Genomic DNA, 6,512 nt, shown 5'->3' on the forward strand with positions numbered 1-6,512 from the left:
TCCTTTGAAGAAGTCCTTTCTGTAAAAAAATGGAGATTCCTGTGGTGATATGGGCAGAGGGGATTCTCTTTCAATGTGGACAGAATGTGGGAAACAGTGCCACAGAGATTTATTGAGTGTTTTTCTGGATATGAAGGTCTTTCTTGCCTCCCATAGACTCCTTCCTCTAGCCAGGCAAATGTCAGAAGAAAAATGGCATGTGTAGTAGGAATGCTGTCACAGCTTGAAACAGTGATTGAGCACCTGGTAGGAAGGCAGAGCCAACCCAGGGCAGCTCAGGTGCAAGCTATGCACCTGACTGACCTGAAGGGTTGGTTCCAAGATCCACCCCTTCCCAGACCTCATTTAAGAGTTGGCAGTAGAGGTAAGGGTATCTTGCTGGAAATCCCTGTCTACTTGAGTCCTTCCAAGGGTAAGTACATTTTCTTCCTTTGCTTTTGTGTCTACAGCTGTTGTGTTTGGGCTTATTTTCATTTGGTGTAGCCTAGGACTTTGCTACCCCCATTATTACTGCTGTACTTTTCATTGTGTGATGCTGTAACAATGTGGAGGAAGGAACTGGAGTATAGCGTCTGGATCCCAAAACAAAGGCAAAGTTTTCTTCAAAAGCCCAAAATATAAGGCGAAAACTTCAGTCATTGCCTCTCAGCATGCTCTGTGTTAAGGAGTTCTGGAGGAACCTTTCCAACCATGGTTTTCTGGCTGGAAAGGATGCTCATTGGGTGTAAATTTTGTTTCCCTAAGGAAAGCTGCTAGAACAAAAGACCTTATTTTGCTATGGAGCCACAGAAGCTGCATTCTTCCCACACTCTGTTTACCTAGATAATTATTCATACAGATATGTGCTCACCTCTGGAATATTACTAAAGGAGGAATCCAAATACAGCCAAGTAAATTCCAGCTCAGTGAAGCACTGAAGTGTTAATGTTCAGTCAACTAAGGCTTCAGAGTAAAATGGATGAGATAATCAGTGTTCTGCAAGGTACAACTGAAAGGCTTTAGTGAAAACTATGACTTTAATTAAAAAAAAAATACAATCCTTTGCATAAAAACAAGCATCAGATAGCAGCCCTACTTTTGAGCTGTATGAGATGGGGGGGAAAAAAAATATCTGTAGGTAATCTCCATGTTTGCCTTACTGTAACTCATCAAAGAGTGCAGTGTGTTGCTTTCCCATTCTAGAAAGCAGTCCCTTGCAGGTATCTTGTACTGGAAGGACTGTCAGCACTGCAAAGGGAGTGTAAGCTGTGCTGAGATGTGGTAAGATTTCTGTGATGGATGATTTCCATACGGTGTATATAGGGAGCCTAGCTTATTACATTCTCATTTTTATAAGATACTTGACACCATTTCTGCATTAACTGATGTGTTGATGTATGCACACACTTGGAAGTTTTTCTGAGCTGTCAGATTTAAGAAAAATGGAAAGTTCATCAGTAGTCCAAAAATGCTTTTTGTGAGCCATTGTTGTTTACATTGGACTGCTCACTCCAGGGGTTATTTTGGAATGTGCTTTGCATTGGGATTTGAGGTTTTTCAATAGAGAAACTCCAGTTAATATTTACGTTCAAAATATTCTTTTTTAGTTAAAACAAACAAACAAACAAAACAAAAAACACCATTTGGGTATTTATCTAGGATGCATTTTGTTGTTATGCATTCAGTTCTTTATCCTGCTGCGCTGTATCTCTTTGTTTAAGACTTGAGTCTAAGATATGTGGTATGGGTCACTGAGGGATTTTGTTTGTCCTCCTTTTCCCACCTCACTCCTCTCCAAAAAAATTGGAAACTGCCTTGATAAAGGACCCAGTCTTAAGTAAATAGCAGAATAATATACATATTAAGATGTCTCTCTCTTTCTCTCTCTCTCTCACTCTCTCTATGTAGACCCAGCTATCCACAGAGTTGTTTTGGAACAGAAGACTTTGGAAGACAATGAAAGAAAGGATTAAAACTTTCTCAGGAAAAATTATTTTAAATACCATGAAAATATTTAACATCCTACTTCTTCACCTCAGGAAGAGGTCTCTAATGCACAAGCAGGAATGATGATTATATGTTGGTTAGTTGTAGTAAGGGAGTCAGTAGTCTGAGATTTGATGCATAGTTATGGTTTTGCTTAGCTGCAGTTCATAAATGATAGTATCTTAGCTACTGTACAGTTTCTGATTTTCTGCGAAATAATTTTAAGCATGAATAATTTTCATATGCCAATGGCAAAATGCTGTTAGGTCTAATATATATGATTTGATATATCTATAGTAAGTAGAAGCACAAATACAGATTTCTAGCAAGCAAAGTGATGTAAAAAATCATTTCTACATAATTACAAAAAAACTGATTACTTTAAACTGGATGTTTCAAGCCTGTACTTAAGAGACTGAAACTTAGAAAATGCAAGGGTTAACTCATTATACTGCAACTTCGCTCAACACTTCTCATGGTGCAAAGGAATGAATTCCCTAACAAATAAGAAGGAACATAATATCCCTGTTGCAGCCCAAGTTTAAGAAGCATGCAGTGCTCGTGTTTGCTGTATGCAAATACATCTTCTCTGCTTCATCATCGTTTATATTTGACTCAACTAAATAAAACTTACTAAAATGTTGAACGAGTTATTCTCACCCATACTATGGAGAATAAGAGACTAAGAATTGGATTGAAATATTGTTTCTTTCTGTGTCTTCTTCACTAGGAGACAGAAAATATCTTGGTCAGATCAGAGGGTCGGGTCAGAGTATATTTTTTTCAGCATGACCCATTTAAACCTGGGGGAAGGATATTGCTTTCAAATGGATTTTTAACACAGACCACAGAGAGGCTATTCTGCAGTTTAAATTAACAAGGACATGCCTTCCAAATTGTATTCTAAACGGGATCTGGCTTTGGTGGGGAAGAGAGATTTGTTACTCCCACAACAAAGACTTATGAAACACTTTAATAGACAGTAAGGCTTTCTCTGAAAAGAGCGCCTTGACAACCAGTATGCAATACTCAGATATATGCATAATACATTTAGACTGAACAGCCATTGTATTCTAAGAAACCATGGCAGACAGTGGATGAAGTCCTTATTTTCACAGTTTTATATATATATATATATATATATATATATATATATATATATATATATATATATATATATATATATATATATATATATATATATATATATATATATATATATATATATATATATATATATATATATTTATTTTTTTTTTCCACAGCATTTATTGGAGTGGCCTTTCCCATAGTATTTTCACAAGGGATTTCACTCAGTGCCAGTCATGTTTTCTCCTACCTTCTAGGGCATTTTTCACCTGTTAACTAACAAGGGATCTTGTGTGGGGGAAATGTCATCTAATTATACCTTGCAGAGAAAGATTTTTCTAAGTCAGAAAGATTACATTAATTGCTCTCAAAATCTTATCTACCACAGTTTCCACTTGTTCAGGTTACCAAAACATATCACTTGGAAAACATTCGAATATAAAAACTATAGCTTCTCGAAAAACTACACAAAAGCCTAGCTTTTGATATGAGAGAGACAGATTAGACAATCATAAGTCTTACCAGACCTCTGCCCCGTTCTAGGCTTTGATTACCCAGAATCTCTCAATTGATGAGACACATCAGGCTCAAAAAAGCTGGAAAGCAGTATCAGACCTTCTGGATACAACATGGACTTGATGTTGAGCTACTTTACTTTTTCAAGTCCCAGGATGAAATGAACTGTATCAGAAGATGTTGCTCTCTGTATCGGTGTGCTCCTTAAAAAAGTACAAAATTTCCGTTTGTTTGCTTGCATGGAGGCGTAACAATGTAGAGACTCTTCTGGAGTTTGGTTCCAGATTTCATGACTCACTGATGGTGACTTTTTCATTTTGTTTTCCAAACTGTCTCATTGTTTACTTCCAGAATTTCCATTGACTTCAGAGGAAGTAGGTTGGCGCCAATGAGGTTCTTGAAACTTAAGAAATCTGTCCAAATTTGTCACTAGCTTGAATAATTTGGTTTAAGAAGTCCTTTTAAATGTGGGTTAATTGCTGTGGTAATTAATACAGCTATTTGTATTTTACCAGAATTTTTTCTCTTTTGTTCACATTGTAATTATATGTATTATCTTACATCACTGACTAAATTAAAGTGCTTTCTTCTTAACCCTTTAATTAATAACCCCCAATAATAAGCTGTAAAGCACTGTCCAGAGTAAAACTAAAGAAAATTATGCAAAGACCACTTGTAAGAGCATGTTATCTTATTTTATTGCTGGATTTTGGATAATGCCTCAGAGGCTTCATTTGGGTGGTCAAGTAACTCTGCACGATGAGTAATAAACAAATAATTCTATACCCAATTCTGTTTTATTCCCACTGAGACGAGATTCCTTATGCAAGTAGTTCCACTTCAGTATTCAGGCATGCAGTTAATCCTAGCTATTTATACGGCTAGTTACCACACCCTCAAACAAAGGATACAGTAGAAAAGTAGAAATCTGACCAATAAAATTTAAAAAAAAAAAAAAAAAGGCAAAAAAATAGACACTATATTTGTGACTCAGACACCAACGTGTTTACACTTTTGAATTGAAAACTAAAATCCACATAAAACCTTAATGATTTTTACTTTCTGGATTTGAAGGAACATTCATAAAATTCAAATATCTGTTTTTTGAATTGTACATTTTTTAATAAGTGGATTATCACTGATGCTTTTGTATTTTGCTTAGTTGTGTACTAGTTCTAACAAAGCCTTTTTTTCTGTTATGACTAATTCGCTGAATATTAAGTGTTGTTCTATATTGTCTTTGAGTAGTACATGTTTAGTAATATTAACCAGTTCAGCTTTTACTTACTGATTTTTATTCTTTTTCCCCTGGGGAAAAATACCTAATTGAGACCTGTTTGTTTTACTTTTGCTGTTATTGAAAATCATAGGATCCTCAGGATATTCAGAGCTTTGGGATGCAGTTATGTTGTAGGAACTGAGTATCTTAAAATCCTGTCAGATTTTGCAACTTTCTATGTCAACAATTCTCTTTTATTATATTTTTAATTATTACTTTTAGTTACTTTTCCTTCTAGCCACCCACTCCAAAAGACTTCAGTGGAAAACCTAGGAAGATTTATTCTATTAGTGTTTTAACTAAAAACAGAGTTTGGTAGATAATCTCCTCCTAAATATCTAAACATCAGCAACTACTCTGCTTCCCCTCTGGAGCAAAATGTATGCTGTATTCTAGACAACAAAACACAGAATGTGAAATATGTATGCATACATTTTGATATGTGCATACTCTGGCAAGGCTTCTTAGAAAGTATGACTGCAGCTCAAGTTCAATGATAAACTGAATACTATACTCCAGGAGATTTATCTGCCCTTTTTTTAGGGATCAGATTTTCACCCCCCCTTATACAGGCAAATTCATTAGAATTACAAGTGAGATTTTTATTAGCATCAATCAAATGTGGAGGAGACTCCAAACTGAGCCCACTGGGTCAAAATCTCTGAAGGAAACACACTGCTGCTTCCATTATAATCTGACTGGACTATATCTGCAGGCAGAAAATATGGTCAACTTCACTTTATATAAATATTTATGAATCATAAAAAGTGCTGTATGTGTAGATAGTTTCTGAATGTTTCGTAAGGTACGTACGTGTACATGACTCCCCTGCCAGTATGTACTGATAAGCAGCAGTCTCAAAGGGCCCTGCTACAAATTGCCTTTTATTGGGAATACTTTTTTTCAGATTTCAGTTCAGCTAAACCAAGAACTAAGAAAAAAGATCTTCTGTGGCTGCTCAACCACTTTAAAAACTGAATTTAGAAAATCTTCTGCAGCTGTGACTAGCACTGTTTTGGCTCTACATTGTGACTGAGTGCTACCATCTTGTCTCAGTTGTTCTTAAGCATAAGCAACTGTTCTCCTTACTTTAAGATTCAACTATCCAATTTTTAAAATTATCTTTTGTCATTGCAATCAATACTTTGAGACATAGTAGACATACTAACTGACATTAACAAATAAAGAAGCGAACAAATAAATAGTTGTGAACAAGTGCAATTTAAAAACAGAACGTAACTATATAAAAAAGAGACTGTGTTATTGTGCCTTAAGAAAAATTCCCACAGGAATAAATTTCTCATTTCTCCTTTATGTTCCAGGGTAGAAGAAACATATTGGAAAAATGTATTTGAAAAACTTTATTCACACTCTGAAAGAGGAAGTAAACTAATGGTTCTCCACTTTCTGGGTGGGCACTGTTTCCACAGCAGGATTCTCCAGTAAGGTCCTTCTTTGTCATCCAAGAAACTGTCTAAATGGACCAGGGAAGATGAAATCTACTAACCTGTAAGATACATTTATTGGTTTTAGATCTACCCAGCTACCTGTTAGGATACTGTCCTGAAGCTTTTTTGGCCTAGCTTACCCAGTGCTAGTTCTATCTAATTGTTTTGAAAGTTCAAAGCATAGGCTGTGTGTTGACAGGAAGGGCTGTGTGTTT

General features: G+C 35.8%; 1 long non-coding RNA gene across 3 annotated transcripts in view; it reads left to right on the forward strand.

Annotated features, from left to right (window-relative positions):
• The first annotated feature begins 333 nt into the window (after positions 1-333).
• The window catches only part of LOC109368219, a 13,175-nt gene continuing 6,996 nt past the window's right edge, over positions 334-6,512 (forward strand). For all 3 annotated transcript variants that reach the window (XR_002116021.1, XR_002116020.1, XR_002116019.1), the window contains exons 1-2: positions 334-412; positions 6,172-6,358. This is a non-coding gene — a long non-coding RNA (uncharacterized LOC109368219). The remainder of the gene's footprint in view (positions 413-6,171; positions 6,359-6,512) is intronic.

This window comes from Meleagris gallopavo, chromosome 6, assembly GCF_000146605.3.
Source record: "Meleagris gallopavo isolate NT-WF06-2002-E0010 breed Aviagen turkey brand Nicholas breeding stock chromosome 6, Turkey_5.1, whole genome shotgun sequence".
In the NCBI taxonomy this organism is placed as follows: Eukaryota; Metazoa; Chordata; class Aves; order Galliformes; family Phasianidae; genus Meleagris; species Meleagris gallopavo.